The 18002-nt window shown below is 37.0% G+C and overlaps 1 protein-coding gene across 1 annotated transcript in view; it reads right to left on the bottom strand.

Annotated features, from left to right (window-relative positions):
* The window catches only part of Il1rapl2 (interleukin 1 receptor accessory protein like 2), a 578390-nt gene that overhangs the window by 504165 nt on the left and 56223 nt on the right, over positions 1-18002 (bottom strand). The window lies entirely within an intron of this gene.

Below are 18002 nucleotides of genomic sequence, written 5' to 3'. Positions count from 1 at the left end.
AGGATTGTTTTGGCTATCCTGTGTTTTTTGTTTTTTCATATGAAGTTGAGTATTGTCTTTTCAAAGTCTGTGAAGTTTGTGTTGGGAGTTTGATAGGGATTGCATTGAATCTATAGATTGGTTTTGGTAGGATTGCCATTTTTATTATGTTGATCCTATCTATTGGAAAACATGGAAGATCTTTCCATTTTCTGGTATCTTCTTCAATTTCTTTCTTCAAAGACTTAAATTTCTTGTCAGACAGATCTTTCACTTCTTTGGTTAGTGTTATCCCCAAGATATTTTATGTTATTAGTGGCTATTGTAATATATGATGTGCACAGATACTTCAGCTTTGTGAAGTATAACTGGATAACTGATCTGTTGTTTCTTTGGTCTTAACTCATCATTGAAATTTTTTTTGAAAGTAATCTTTTTTTGAAAAAACTCTGCCAGTCTCTCACTACACCTAACCCATGTAATTTATATTTTTGTGTATTTTATACTTGTTTCTACTGTGTCAATATGCGAGTAGTATTATGATTAGTAATGCAACTAACTTTTCTATTAGGCCATGTATTCTCTGGAAGCAGAGACAACATCTTATTTGTATTTGTATCTTATTACCTAATACAATACCTAGTACACAACAAACTCTTAGTAATTACAGCTAAAGACTAATGGGAAACATAATCTTAAGGACAAGAATCTGAGAAAAGAGCATAGGATATGGCCATGGTGCATGGTTTTGTTCCTTAAGATAAAGATTTAGTCAACTAGTCATCATAATGTTTCAATTGAGCTAATGTGTAGTGGCATTTCAATTGTATTTAATAAATAAAGGCTGTCTGAAGTTCTGAGAGCAAAACAGTCCCACTGGTCAGCCTTACAGACCATTTTATGGTAACACACACCTTTAAGCCCAGTAGCCACAATGGCACACACCTTTTAATTCCAGCAGCCATACTAGTGGTCATAGAAATATGATGGTGCATTCCTTTAATCCCAGCCCTAGAGAGGAATATAAAATGGGGGGGGCGGAGACAGCTCTCAGACACAGTCTCATTCTGAGATTCTGGGAGACAGGATCACCATTTCAGACTGAGTTCGTGGTAAGAGCCAGTGCCTGGCTGTTTTTCTTTTCAGATCTTCAGGTTGAACCCTAATTACTTTTATATATTGTATACAAATTTTGTATATTGATAAAAATCTGACTACAAGAGCTAGCTCCAGGACAGGCTCTAAAGCTGCAGAGAAACCCTGTCTCAAAAAAAATTGAGATTAATTTTGTTAAAACATACATTTCTAATCTTGTTCAGGGTATTGTACCTATAAAGCTCATTTAACAATGTAATACAAATTTCCAGTCCTTGAAAATCATTATTATTAATTGTTTAGGCTAATAAAGAAATATAGGTTAGTAGTTAATCACCTAGTATAACCAAACTTGTAGTCACATTAGGTATGTTTTCAAGGTCAAACATAGATATGATTTAGATAGAAAGGTTATCTTCAAAAACTTCAGAGATCTACATAATATGGCATTTAAGATGTTTTAATAACTTAGGTTCTTCTTTTTTATGACAATGAGACATTTCTGCCCCTGGCAGCACCAACTTACTTTAGAGAAGGTAATGGTCATTGAAAAAACAACACATGGAGTTAACTTTTTTGTGGCAAAAGTAAGCCACTGGGCAAGAAAATGTCGTTGCCTTGACTGCTGACATTATGTGGTCATATTAGACAAGCAGAACATAAAATATTCTGCTTCACAGAAAAGTCTGTCAAATATGCTAGGCCTGTAGGCCGAAGATGGATGCCCCAGTGTTGCCGAGGAACTTTGGGTGATTGTCTAGGCAGCCAGGTGATTCTTTCATTTCTTACATTTTTGGAAGTCACTTACCTACCCTTCCTGCTTATTCAGTTAATATTATTTCCTTCTTGGGTCTCTAAGGGAGTTCAAGATTAGATAGCTATAGTTATAGCTTACCAGATACAGAAAGCAAATTATGACAGAAAATAAATTAGGTATAAGACTTTCTACTCAACAAGATAGGATAGATATAAAATATTTTCTCTGAATTTGTTAAATGCAAATGGACTAGACATTGTTGATGTATTTATTGCCTTATATATTGTATATAGTCATTGTACTTACTGTATATAGTTTTCTTATATTAGTTATAGCCCTTTTTAGACAAAATGGGGAAATGTAATGGCATTTCAATTGTATTTTATTTTATTTTATTTATTTTTTGGTTTTTCGAGACAGGGTGTCTCTGCCGCTTTAGAGCCTGTCCTGGAACTAGCTCTTGTAGACCAGGCTGGTCTCGAACTCAGAGATCCGCCTGCCTCTGCCTCCCGAGTGCTGGGATTAAAGGCGTGCGCCACTACCGCCAGGCTCAATTGTATTTTAATAAGTAAAGACTGCCTGGAGATTTGAGAGTAAAACAGTTCTACTGGCCAGCCTTACAGACCAGGTTATGGTAACACACAACTTTAATCCCAGTAGCCACACTAGTTAACATAGAAATCGGGTAATACATGTCTTTAATCCCAGCCCTAGAGAGGAATATAAAATGGGGCGAGACAACTCACAGACACAGTCTCATTCTGATATTCCAGGAGGTAGAATCACCATTTCAGTCTGAGATCGTGGTAAGAGCCAGTGCCTGGCTCTTTTGCTTTTTGGATCTTCAGGTTGAACCCCAATTTCTCTCTCTGAGTTTTTATTAATTGTGTTTCACTCATGGATTTTTCTTAGTAGTTATATATGTTGTTCACTTCCTAATTTATTATTCTTTGGTAGAATTTTCCCTTGAGTTAATATATACAACTGTATATCCAATATTTCAAATATCAGATTCCTGGCCGGGCGGTGGTGGAGCACGCCTTTAATCCCAGCACTAGGGAGGCAGAGGCAGGTGGATCTCTGTGAGTTTGAGACCAGCCTGGTCTACAAGAGCTAGTTCCAGGACAGGCTCTAAAGCTGCAGAGAAACCCTGTCTCGAAAAACCAAAATATATATATATATATATATATATATATATATATATATATGATTCCTGAAAGACATTTTAAATATATCATTACCTAATATAAACTACTAAAGTCTAGTCTTCTTCGTTTCACTAATTAGTTACTCTGTCCTTCTAGTTACACAGGCCAAAATATTGAGAATCATTTGTAACTCAACCCCCACCATATTCCTTATTTAATATATAAAACTCTGTTAGTTTTACTGTGGAAAAAAAGGGAAGAAAGATTATAAGAGCCAAAGATTAGAGAGTTTGCCATGAGACTGTGTCTTCTAGAAAAATCAAATCTACATCCATAAAGTCTAATCAACGTATCTGATAAAATATTAGATGAACAAGCAAATAGCGATAGGCATACTAATATTACTAGGGGAAAGCCTGCCTGCCTTTAACACTACAAAAAGAACTACAGGCAACTAAGAAATTCTGAGACTAGGAGAAATAGTCTTCCTCAGGGAAGAAGACACCAATTGGTTATCCACTACCAAATGGTCAACCCTGAAAACAAACAAACATATAAGTAATATTATTCAGACAGAGCAGGGCGTATTTAGCAATGTGTGTGTGTGTGTGTGTGTATGTGTGTGAGTGTGTGTATCTATCTATCTATCTATGAATCTATCTATATATCTATATATGTGTGCTGTGTGTATGTCTTATTGTTACATGCATATGCATATATACATATATGCACATAACATACATACACATATGTATACCTATGCATGTAACAACAATTAATGAAAAATGGTCATAAATTTAAAAGCAAGCAAGGAGTATATAGGAGAATTTAGAGAAAGGAAAATGGGTAAATTATTAATTATATTATAATCTCAAAAATAAAAGAAGAAAAATAAAAATAAATAAATAAAAGAGAGCTTTGGAAGGGAGACCATTTTGGTCTAGCTTAGCTTTTTAACATCTAAATACAATCATAATACAAGGTCTGTTTAATTATTTGAAACTTTGGGTTCACCTTATTTAGCTTCTCTAGGATCACAAATTATATGCTCAATGTCCTTCATTTATGGCTAGAATCCACTTATGAGTGAGTACATACCATATTCCTCTTTTTGGGTCTGGGTTACCTCACTCAGGATGGTTTTGTGAATTTATTTATTGTGAATACAACTCCTAGAAAACACTGGACAATGGCAATGCTAGTTAGAAAACATTTTGCTATATACTTGACTATTTATCTGCATGTGTTTCATAGAATATGGAACAAATCAATCTCTTGTGATCAAAATAAATTTCATCTTTATTTTTTATGCATATCTACTGGTTCTAGCTTTAAAATATAAACAAAGTAAGGCCACCTTGGGCACTCTCTCCTTTATTGCCCAGGGTCCCAGCTTCTGTTATCCCTGTGGTCTCCTGAGAATTTCTCTAGATCCAAGTTTCTTGCTAGCCCCATCATGGCTCCCTCAATTGAGATATCTCCTTCCTTGCTCTCATCCCCATCCTTCCTCCATCTTGACCATCGCACTTCCTCAAGTTCTCACCTCTCCCCTTCTCTCCTTTTCTTCCCCTTCTACTACCCCCACCCCTATGTTCCCAAATTTGTCAGGTGATCTTGTCTATTTTGACTTTCCAGGTGGAGAACCAAACTAGTTCTTCTGAATGTGGTCGACAATTGAGTGGCAGGGGCAGACTGATGGGCACTGGCAGTGGCACCAGGATTTCTCCCTACTGCTTGTACTGGCTTTTGGGGAGCCCATTCTCTTTGGAGGGATGCCTTGCTCAGCTTGGATATAGTGGGGGAGGGCCTTGGACTTTCTCCAAGTCAATGTGCCTTGCTGGGGAGTAGTCTACTCTCTGGGGAGTAGACGGGGCATGGGTTGGGGGGTAGGTAGAAAGAGTGGGAGGAAGGGAGGGAGTAGGAAATTAGATTGGTATGTATGATGAAAAAAGACAGTTATTTTTAAAAAGAAATAATAGAAAATGTAAACGGAATTCTCTTGTTCAGGCAGCCGTCATATTCCATCTAGAAAGAGTCTCCTAATTGATCTCTCTGCTCCCTAGCCCTTAGTCTCTCCTGTGCATTTTCAATCCAGGACCCAATGAGAACCATACAAATATAGTAAATCATTATAAATCTTTCTTCTAAACTTACCAATGCTTTTCTAGCAAAAGTGTCAGAATCCTTACATGAGTATACATATACTTTTACGAGCTGTAATTCCAACTTCACTATCTTTCTGATCATATCTCTTAGTTTTCTCTTCACTTCTCATTAGCCTATCCTGGATTTCTTGATGTTCTTTATAATCTGGAGGCTTCTTTCTACCCATGGCTTTTGCATTTATCATCTTTTTATCCAGAAACATCATGCCTGAGATGTCAATATTGCTAACTTGCTCACGTCTACCAAATTATTAAGTGTAACTGTAGCAACGAGGCTTTCTGGACCATTGTATATATTATATTTGAAACCTTTGAATACACCAATTGGTCTATTGGGAGATGAGATGTCATCTAGTAACACTGGGAATTGCCTCTTGACTCTTATACATGTCATAGACTGCAGCTGGCTTTTTTTTCTCTTTTACTCTTTGGGGGCCCGCCACACAGATCCCAAATAAATTCATGGAAACTTATTCTTATGAATGCCTGACCTTAGTTTAGCTTGTTTCTAGCCAGCTTTTCTTAACTTAAATTATCCTGTCTACCTTTTGCCTTTGGGCTTTTATTTTTCTCTATCCTATATACTTTTTTAACCTTCTTACTCTGTGGCTGGGTGGCTGGCCCCCTGGTGTCCTGCCTCCTCCTTTTCTTGTTTCTTCTTATTCTCTCCTTTGTCTTTCTCTCTCCTCCTATTTATTCTCTCTGCCTGGCAGCCCTGCGTATTCTCTCTCCTGCATAGTTATTGATCATTCAGCTCTTTATTAGATTAATCATGTGTTTTAGGCAGACAAAGTAACAAAGCTTTACAGAGTTAAGCAAGTGCAACATAAAAGAATACAACACATCTTTGCATCCTTAAACAAATATTACAGAACATAAATGAATGTAACACATCTTAAACTAATATTTCTCAACAATAGACAGCCAGGTTATTCATTATACTAAGCAGAAGATGAAAAGGAAAAACAAACAAAAAACCAAAAATATGTTTTATTTTTTCATGATTAATATTTAGTAGACAGGTTTTGCAAAAGCATAAGTTATTAAAACAGAACTCTACAATAGCTCCTGTCTTTCTTCAATGGTCCCTCTGTTCCCCAACTGAGACTAATCTATAAGATATTTTCCCACTCTGGGTTGTCCAGTATCATGGTCATATGCCTATCTAAAGAGTTTATTATTATACTGAAATTAACTGTTAATTTTCTGTTTTCTTTCCCAGCTGACTATAATTTTCATGTTGATATAAACCATAATTTATTTTGTTCTGATTCCAACATCTGGCCTGGTACTTAGGACATAATGGCACATAAAATTATCAGTGGCTGAATGAATCTTGCCATACCAAGTCCTTTCTCTTAAAATCGCTATAATATACACACTGGACCAAGTCAAGGCCTAATCATCACTTAAGAGAATAAAAGCCAGTGAGAGGGCTCAGCAGGTAGAGATACTTGTACTAGACCTGAGGATCTGAGCTTGATAACCAGATTCTACAATGTAGCAGGACAGAATCAACTCCTGAGAGGTATCTTTCCACTTCCCTTCCATATATGTATTATGGACTATGTGCACCTATATTCACAAACATATACAGAATTAAGTGAATCAAGAGAACACACTTTTATATCTAATACATCATAAAATATTAATGATTGTACTTTTCCCCACCAACCCTCAAATCTAATTTCTTGTCTTCTTGGTTATTAATCCCACCATACTTAAAATTACTGTTACTCCTAGCATAGACTAGAAGAAGTACATCTATTTCGCGTTTCCTCATAACTATTCTGCACTAAAGTCATATACTTTCTTCCATTTACTGGCATGTCATTGCTAATGGGATAGCAATAGACCATCTTTTCCCTAAACAGCACTACAACATTGCTTGTTCTTGTCCCTTACTAACGTGCCTTACTCCAACCAGTTGCAGTTGCCTTTATCTGAGAGCCAGTATTTTCCATGATCTGTTCACTGGACACACTTGTATTTGATGATCCTTTTACACACAGTTCCTTCCCTTAGTTTTTCTACCTGATGCTCACTTAGCCTTTGTGTCTTTGCTCATTTAACTTCATCTATGGAGCTTTCCATGATTAAGTCAAATAATCCGATATATGTAAGAGTCCATGTACTCCCTTCATTCATAGCATTTTCATAATTAAATCATGTACCTTTTGCATTGAGAAGAGATGTGTGTGATTTTGTTTAGCAACATATTCCGTGGGCTTGGAACAATTCATCATACAGAAGGAGCCCAAGGTTTTCTTTAACAAATGAATGAATACATATATAGAAAAACAATAACATTTATGCAATATGCATGTTTTTACCTTCAGGGATCTCATTTAATTTGCTTAACAATTACTAAGCTCTCACTCAGTGTCAAACACAGTACTTAAGTAGTAATAATATAAACAGAGAACATAGATAGGCTTTCTGCCCTAGTGAAACATACAGGCTAATTTAATGAAAGGGTAGTTTTTCCATACTCAAATAAGGTACTATTTTTATTCAGTAGGGTGTTTGACATTTTTGAATTTATTATGCTTTTTGTTAAGTTTCCTTACTCTGTCTCAAGGCTTTTTGCTCTTAAGCTGATTTCATTTATGGTTACTTCTGGAAGCTTTGTCTCTCTTACCCAGCAGATTAATAATGGTAACAGTAGCAGTTGGATTCATACTAACGGGAGGACCAGTATAAGAATAGTGAATAATAACAATAAAGACAATGCCAATGGTAAAAATAGCTTTAGTCTACCTAGCATCCCAAAAATCTACCAGGAACTCTACATGGTAAACACACACAAATGGGTATAAACTAAAGGGATTCAGAAATTCCACCCTTGGTTACTTAGCAAGTAATCATTAAGAAAAAAATTGCAATCCAATAATTATGACTTTAATTACTGTGCTCCTTGCATTTTCTTATTTCTGGTTTCTCGGTTCTACGTCAGGCTCTCTCCCTACTAATAGTCTTTATTCTTTCCCTACTGATCAACTTTAATGTTCATGAGAGTTAGTGACATGATCTTGTACTCCTCATAAGTGCAAAGGAAAGCTGCAGCTTTTGAGGAAGAAAACATTTTGAATTAGAAAATTGATTTATGAACTAATCAAAAGAGGATAAATAGGGATCCTGCTAAGGTTAGTTTGAAAACTGTCCTCCTTTGATAAAAATTCTGAGACTTATTGAAGAACATAAGCTAATAACTTCTAGAAAATATCAAAAACCTCATATACCTTCACAGTTTTGCCTGAATGACTTTTATAAATTAGATCAGCAGAACTCTCTAAAGGCTTTACATTAATTTGACTTAAACATTTCAATTATAATGAAGACATTGATTAAGTTTGGCATATAAAAAGCCTCTAAGGCAAAACTCTGGACTAGGTTAGAAAGACATCGTGAAGTGGTAGGAAATGGGAGAAAGCAGCATTGCATTGGAAAAAGTCCCCTATTACCTGCTGCCCAGCAGCACCTGGACTTCTGTTATCTCCCTTACAGAATAAGTAGCTCAGACCATCACATGCTCATCTGGGTATTTATGAGTTGTTTTCCACTCTTGAAACTACTTCCTAGCTTTCATGTGTTACAGCGTCAATAAAGAGTTTGGGGTGAGGATCTGGTTCAGTCGACATAGTCTTTGCCCTGCAGGCACGAGGTCCTGAGTTGAAATGCTAAGAACTAATGTAAAGTCAAGCTTGCAAATCCAGTGCCCCTAGTAGGAGATGGGAGGCAGAGGAGGGCTTTCATGCCAGATAGCCTGGCATATGCGGCACAACAACAAACAACAGAGAGACTCTACTTCAAAACGAGATGGAAAGAGAGAGCTAACACCCATGGTGAGGACTAAGGAGCTCCACATGTGTGCCATGGAACAAGGTATCAGCACATATATACATGCACAAGTATATCACACACACACACACACACATGCACACACACACAAATGTTAAGTGTATGTGGCTATAATTCTAAGTAAGTATAAATTAATTAGTTTTAAAAAGAAGCCTTAAATAATGAGGTTGGACAAACATACCTTCTTCCTGCAGAGTGTACAAAAATGGTACTGCCTATCTCTCAAATATCTTTCTTAGGCTTTCCCACAAGTCAGGTCTAATAGGCTACATACCTAAATACTTAAATATTCACAATGTAGTATCAAGTATCATAGAGTCTTGGTAGAGTAGAGATCCTGAGAAAATTTCTCTTAACTTGAGTTAAACTAAGAAAAATTAAGAAGGAAATGTGTGCAAATCAAAGAAGACAAAGGAAGGCGAACCTTCTGGATTCAGACAGACATACATATAACCAGCAGTGCCTATTCCCAGGTGTAATAGCTCTGGGTTAGGAAGCAGGACACTGATGTCCAAAAGCTGGATCCATTTTACCTGTGAGGCAACCTCACAACACTTTATGGTATGTGCTTCTTGATAGGCTAATGACAAGATTTAGTCTTTCTTGTGTTTAGGGTCCTTCCATCATCATGTCTACCTCTAACAATACCTCTCAGGATCTTTTAACCTAGTGTCAAGGCCTAACTTAGTCATTAAACCTGGGGATATGAGACTCACAATCTTAGGAATCAGAAATAAGTCTTCAGATTCCATTTCAGTGCCACTTTAGCTGTGTGTCCTAGAAATGAAAGAGACTCTTGATATTTTCATTAAAAAGGAAAAAGAAAAAGAAAGCCGACTTTACCAACTTTTTGTGAGTCTGTCACTGAACGAGATGAAAAATTGGAATAACAGTTATCATTTATTATGAACCAGTTATGCACCAGGATTTATGATGGTTTCACTGTATACATTTAGGGAGATGCCCTCTTCCTGGTAGGGAATACAAAGGGTTTGGCAGCAGGAGCTACTAGTTCAGGCAAGTGTTCAGCAAGGATTTAGCATCCTAGTAGCAATAAGAGAGTGGCAGGAACCCTATAACAGCCCCATCCTGTAGGCTTTTATTTAATAACTAGCATATGCCGCAGCATATTTTCACAGCTTGATTTTTTATTACAATGTAAAAGACCTATGATGCTGATAAAATTCCAAAGAAAGCACCGAGTCACTTGTCTTAAAATGTGAAGCTAAAAATAAGTCCCATTTTGCTTGCTGTGTGGCATTAGGTAAGCTGCAGAACCTCTCCAGTATGAGTTTTCTTTACCTACAAGTTGGGGGCTATGCTGTGCAGAGGATGGCAAAGACTAGAAATGATGTTTTTATGGTAACTAATAAGTCCCAGCTTTCGCATGAACTAAGCTATATATCTCTAGCTCTAAAGATTCAAATGTCAGCTAAATACAGAGGGTTACCACACATATCAGCAAAATGCAGGTACAAACATCATGCTTGATATTTAGCAATTTGATGAGCTTTGAAAAAATCATGACGAATGGCTTTCTCGTACTGTCATGATTCAAGCAGAGACCTGTAACATAGAGCCCGGGAGCTGCAGTTTGCATTGATCTCCTATAGCAATCATCAGTTGTCCCACACAATTTAGTACTTCATTGTAGCCTGCCCTATACACCATGCAGACAACTCCAAAATTTATATCTCTAGTCCACATTTTCCCCTGGATGCCAGACTCATATATCTAACTGTCTACTCAACGCTCTCTAGAAAGTATCTAGTAGATACCTCAAACAAAACATGGATAATGCAGAATTCTTGAAATTCTCTACAAAATCTGGTTTCTCCCAGTCTTACTCACTTCAGCACAAGCTACTATTGTCCATCCTATTACTAAAACTAAGAAAAAGAAGTCATGACTCATCAGGAGAATGTGTAGCCATTTTAAAAACCTGTAAATTTTTTTCAATTTTATATATATATATATATATATATATATATATATATATATATTCCTATGCCTTTAGTTCAAAGCCCTATCAATATATGCCATTACTCAGAAATACTTCACTTGCTCTTCACTTGATGGCCTTTTCAGAATTCAGGATCCAAGTAAATAACATTGCGCTTCAAGGAAATAGTTCCCCAAACACGGTCTGCTATTTTCCTTTTGTAACGGGTTACTGAGAATGGAAACTCAAATCCTGGGCACGTGAAGCAAGCACTATATCAATGATCTATGCAAGCCCAAGACTATAGCACAGATTCCTAGAACCTATGTAAGAAAAAAAAAGCTTGGCATATGGGGCAGTCACTTGTAATCCCAACACTCTGGGGGCAGAAACAAGGGAATCCCAGGGCAAATTGGCTCTCTAGACTCACTGAGATGGGAGATCTTCAGGTTCATGGGGAAAGCATGCCTCGAGAAATGAAGCAGTGATTGAGAAGGACAGTTGTGAGGCTCCACATGAATACATGTAAACAAGCATGCAAACATGCATGTACACTACAGACATATATACACAAAGAATATTAAATGCACTACTTTAATATACACAACATTAAACAATAAATATCTATCCACTTGTTCTAAAATGTTCTTTGCCCTTTGTACTTTATGTACTTAGTAGTCGGGAGCTAAGTTCAGTAGAATCATAAAAATATTTTATTCATATAATATACAAGTATAAAAATATCAACAAATGTTTCACATTAGTAGAAATGTATCTATGTAGTTAAAATATGATTTTGAATGCCTTTTTGGGAATAGGGTCTCATATATACCAAGCTATCCTCAAACGTGCTATGTAGCTAAAGATGCTCCCAAGTGCTGGGATTACAAACTCATGCCACCATGCCTGATTTATACAGTATAGAAAATTAAACTCAGGACATTGGGCATGCTAGGCAAATAGTCTACCAAATGAACTATATTCTTAGCTTAGGGAAATACCTTTTTATCAGGAAAAAGTAGAAAAGTATTTCTTTCTCATACAACTAGTATGGCAGGGTAAATGCTGAGTCTATGACATCTTAATCATTCAGGAGACTGTTCCAGACACATGTGAACATATTAGTACTTCTGTCTCTATCACAGAGTATAGATAAGTTCTAATGTAGAAGAGTTAAACAAACTAAATGACTATTATATTCCAGACACACAAGTAGATGCCCAAGATAGGTAAGAAGATCCAAGTGGTGTCGCCCAGAAAGGAATCAACTTTCTTTCCCTACCGACCTGTGCCCATACAGCTCATCACTTAGGCTACTGCATCTGGCAGTTGCCAGCTGCTCCCCCAGATCCCCACCGGAACATGGTGCCAAATCAAAGAGACACTTCAGCTATAAAGTACTCTTGATACAAAGAAATGATTTATAGATTCAAACTGATGAATTATCTTCCTATTTGACAGCCAAAAGAGGACATGTAACTGCCTTTATAAACCACTAGGGATGAATCATAATGACATACGGAATTGCTAGACAGGAAAGGGCCAGTCTCCTCAGCACGCTTGTCCTCGGGACTAATTTCCACCTCAGCTTTCTTTCAGCAGCCAGTGCTCTTGGTTCGCACATCATTAAAATGTCCTTGCTGGCTGCAAAACCTCATTTCTATGGGCAACAATATTTTCTCTGACCATCTTAATTGACAAATTATTTTACATGATTGCGTCTCCTTGGATGAAATAATTCGTCTCTAAACACTTCCTTATGAAGCACTTTGCTTGAGTTTTGCCTAGCTCCCAGTTAACTTCTTTGTCTTCAAAATGCATCCACTGTAACTACAGCACTCCAATAATAATGACCATTTGTATTAGACTATTTGTTGGACTCCTCTCCTGTGGTAAAACTGTTACAAAGTCACCTTTTCAAGCTTTCCGGGAATGATAACGATGATAATGATAACAGTAATTTTAAGAATATCACTGCAAGATACCTGTTAATTCCCAAACACAATTGTCTGCCTTTCTCATATTATTTTCTTCATATCAACATGGCAAAAATATTAGAATTTTCAATAAAAGATAAAACCCCGAGTTTCCACAAAGTAAATTAATTCTTTCAAACTCACACAACTATGATTAGATTCTGTGTTTGGATCATAGTTTTCCGGTTCTGAAACAAGGATTATGGAGCAAATCAAGGTATGTACACACACACGCGCGTGTGTGTGTGTGTGTGTGTGTGTGTGTGTGTGTGTGTGTATCCATCCACTGGTCTTTTATTACAGGCAAATCCTTTGCTTTATAAAGTTACCTCTGTGTGCATGTGTTTAAAAGTATTTCCTCTAGATATTTTGCTCAGCAAATGGATTTTTCTTTCTCCTTAGAAGAGCACCAATTCTAGTCACATCAGAGCACATTATCATGAGCTCTCATCATCGAACAAGTAGAAGGGGCTCAGGCTTTGTGAAGACCACAGCCACCTGAGTTTTTATTGCAAAGCCATCAGTTAGTTGCTATGGAAAACTGAGAAATTTTTTTCTCTGAATTTCATTTGCTCTGTCTATAAATTCAAAACAACATAGCATACCTTACATGCTCTTTTTTATGATGAGCTCATGTACAAAAGCACATAGCAAATAAAAGCACATGGCCATCCGCATAGATCCATAATTATATGTTGAATCTAAGTGTTATGGCGAATCTCTAGAGAGCAGCAAATTTGGGAGTATTTGAAAGCAATTGCAAAGAGCAATCTAAACAAAGGAGAACTCTACGGTAATTATAAATAATCATCAGACAGAGCCAAGAAGATTTGCCCTTAGGAGAAAGAAACAGGTGACTATAAGACAGGTCTGTGGAGGCCTCGCAGATTACAAAAGTACAGAGAGCATAGTGAGCATGGAGCAAGCAAAAAGGGAGGGAGGCAAATCATTAGTGACATTTACTTAACATGGTTATATTCAGGAGCTCTCTAGGTGGCATACAAGAGAGTGCTTAAAGAGAACATTTCAAACAAATATGGAATGAAATGCTAACTCCACTGCTTATGGGAGACAATGCCATAGACAAGTAGCTTACACTCTCTTAACTCCTCATTTCCATTGCTAAACTAGCAAAAAATCTCAGCAATGCTGAAAGGTTGTGAGTTCTGAATAAGTGTGATGTATAATGTCTGACCCCATAAATGGGAGTCCTCTGAGTAACTCCTCCACTCTACCGGATCTAGTTCATGGCCAGTCTCCTTCCACACAAAACCCCCAGCTTTCTGCTTTACAGGGGGGTCACTTGATACACTATTTTGTGCTTGCTCAAGCTAATGCTTTTAATTTAGTCAAAACATGGTAAATGAAACTCATAAATAAACCCAGTGGCCTTAAGAAAATTGATTTCTGTGGCTATCAGAGTCTACATACCTTAGACTGAAAATGCAATCCCCTTCTTAAATAAATACCCTACTCTACCTCTTACTTGATGTCAGAGCAGCCAGCCAGGAGAATCATCGCAAACCCCTGGTGCTTCAGGACTGTCAGTAGAACTGAACTGTCGAGGATTAGGTACATTTGCCAGATCCTACCGTTGTGTTCCCTAACGCGTTCACCCCACCTCTAATCTCTGATCCTGCATAGCTGCTTGTGAAATCAGCCCACAGGAATGAATATGCTCATAGCATCTTGTTTTAGAAAGGAGCAAGCCTGCCTTTCTGCTGATGGGATAGTTCACAGTGTTCCTTTATCTCCCTGCAGGGCATAGAAACATTACATAAACATTTCCTTGGGACAGAAACTGGTGATCTCTTTGACCCTGGTTGTCACCATCAGGGTTAATAGTTTCATGTCATAGGTTAGAACACAGTGAAGGAAATATGGAGAGAACAGAGGGATACAATAAGAATGATGAAGAAGAAAAGGGGTAAATCACTCGAACCTGACACCTGAAGCCCCGCCTTTCTATAATTCTAATCAGGCTATTTTTTCCCTAGTTCCTCAAGATCAGCAATATGGTTGACCTTGTTTCTAAAGGGAACAAGTAACCACCTGCAGACAAGGAATTGTGACACTCTGAAAAAGGCTCCCACAGGTCCAATGAGTTGCCAGAATTTCCCACTACTAGTTATGCCTGTAAATTACAGAATTGAAATATCTATTAACCTGCAAATATGCTGGTTGAGAAGGAAAAGATTGTTGGCTCTTATCAGTCACAAACTGCTAAATTCACTCTGGTGCTGGAGTAGTGGCAGCACAAAGGAAGGATGGGCTAGACATGAGACAGAACATCAGAACACTTTTGCAAGCACATAAGTCAGTGCTACACCATCCAGGATGTGCTGGGAGCCAGGAAAGGCTAGCGTTACTCAGAATGGGAGAGGGAGGTTTAAGAGGAAAGGCAAGGGAGTTGGTACAAGCCAGTCTGGGTCCTAAGATTTCTGCACCCGCGCCTGTGCAAAAGAACCATCAGCTATGAAATGCACAGTCAGTCATGGGAAAGTTCCTTTAATGCAGCCAAGAACTATTGACTGCTGAGGTCTTTCCTCATTAAATCACTGAAAAGGGACAAATGAGATCCATTTTTGTGTGATAATCAGGGCACACACATTCAGATCATGTCAATTGGCTGCTCAGACAGAACGTGAAGGAGAGAGAAGAAATGCCAATGATTTGTTTCTGTAAGTGCTTCTCATCACACCGCTTCAGGGTAAACCTAAGGTCGACATTTTATCCCTGGGCTTTTCATTCGTCTCTAACAGTTGAAACCAAGATGTTTCATCATCTAAATGCCCTTCTCTATAAGGTGATCACTTTGTTAATATTCCTCCTGTACATGTTTAAAGTGGGCCCCTTCACTCTCCAGTTGGATTAACCAGTCTATTGGATGCCATCAATGGAGTAGTTACGGTACACTATTCTCAGCTTGCCTATTGCATTCTCTCCAACATTCTCTAGGATTTAAAAGCTGCCCCCCATTCACTACTAGAGATGGAAATAAATTCTGAACTGGCCAGATAGTGGCTTGCTTAAAAGTCATACTGAGCATGCCAGATATGGTGGAACACTCCTTTGATCTTAGCACTCTAGAGGAAGAGATAGATAAATCTCTGTGAGCTTAAAGCCAGCATAATCTACATAGTAAGTCCCATGACACTTAGGGCTACGTAAGTGAGACTATTTCTAAAGCAAAATGAAACAAAATAAAGTCCTACTGGACAACATTCCTTAAGGCAAGATCGCAAATGAACAATTACTAAATGCAATTTTGCCCACAGCCATGATTTATGTGCTCCATAGAATGCATTGCAACCCAAGGATTTCCACATAAACATATAGACTTCTAGGATTTCTTGAAAATAACTTCAAAGAATTTAGCATAGTGGACCCTACTCTCATTTGACAGCAGTGAGAAATGGCGGGATGTTACAATTTGCTACTCCCTATTGCCTGGGACAGTCTATGTCATCTTCATATATATATATATATATATATATATATATATATATATATATATATATATGTGTGTGTGTGTGTGTGTGTGTGTGTGTGTGTGTGTGTGTGTGTGACTTGACTGGATCCTAAAAGCATTTGACAATTGATTGTTGGGAGGCTAATCATTGTTTAGATTCAGCCATCCAACTACTTTTCCTTGTATTGATTATTTGCATATTCACCAGAGAACCAGTTAATAGGGTTTGTTTCCTAAATGGCTAATGCTCATTTCTAAAAGGCTGCACAAAAACATTTGTTTATGAATGATTCACCAGCTGAAGAAGTCTGTTCATGCTAGATTTCACCTTTTGTTCATTTACAGAAGTTTCAGTAATTTATGTTCTCTGAAACCTTCTTAGGGCAGACCTCTTCTTCTCACCCCAGGGACCTTATTCCATTATCCCGCTCATCTTCTCTCAATCCTTCCCTATGTTTTCCATTATCACCTGATCTGCATTTTCACCTTCTAGGAACCAAATCTCCTGCCTCGTCTGATTACTTCAACTAGTCCTCTTCAGAAATTCAAGGTGAGAATAAAGGGGGAAAATGTTACAAAATAGCAAACAGCCACCTAAAATAGGTCTTGGGAAATAAAACTATTAGCTGTAGGCATATTGAGCAAATGACCCAAACTTGTAATTATGTATATTTTCTGTTCTGTCTTATTACTTATTCATATGGACATCCAAAGGAAATAAAAATAAATTTACAATAATGTTTTATAAGTACGATATGATTTATATAATAAATGTGTTGCAAGGAGATGCATTTAAGACAAATCCAATTTTCGTACAATAAGAAAGCTATTTGAGGAAATATTATTGAAAATGTTTCATATAGGAAATCATTTCATTATCAAAGGTTAACTTTCTAACTTTTCATTTTTTAATATTTGGACCTTTTTAAAACTTGATATACTTAAATTAACCAGCACTTAACATTTGTTTTATTGAAGACACTTTTCTTAGATTCATAAATTTTAAAAGAGCATTTGGGAAACAACCTTTTAAAATTGATAATTTTATAAAACACATATGCTTGTAACACACTATCTTCCCTTAATCTACATGATTTTATAATTAACAAATACTGTTATTTACATATTAAAATTGTTTTCTCATGTTTTTATGCTACTAGATTCTAAACAAGTATGATTAGTATTTAATGTGATGCCAGCCTTGGATTTTGAATGATGAAAATTAAATCATTGTAATTGCTCTGATAATGCTAAATGCACAAGGCACGTAATACTACAAAAAAGAATCAGTTTTCACATAGCAACTCGAGCTTTTCTTTGTTTCTACATCAAAAATAGCATTTAAACTCTTTAAGTAAATTTGAATATTTCTATCTTCTCATATGACTGATTATCACTGATTGACCTGAAAATAATAGTGAAAGAAATTTTCATTGTTTTTTTTTTTCTGGCTCTCAGCTCAATTTTTGATCTGTTGTACATAGTTAGTAAATTTGAAGTGAATACATAACTGCTTTCATTGATTGATGCTGCTTTGTCCATATACTCCCTTGCCGTATTTCCCTTGGTAACCAACCACCTGAGTAGTCAATGATAGGAAATGATTT

This window comes from Arvicola amphibius, chromosome X (assembly GCF_903992535.2).
Source record: "Arvicola amphibius chromosome X, mArvAmp1.2, whole genome shotgun sequence".
Classification (NCBI taxonomy): Eukaryota; Metazoa; Chordata; class Mammalia; order Rodentia; family Cricetidae; genus Arvicola; species Arvicola amphibius.
Note: the sequence above shows the minus strand (reverse complement) of the source record. Positions and strands in the feature narration are given on the sequence as shown.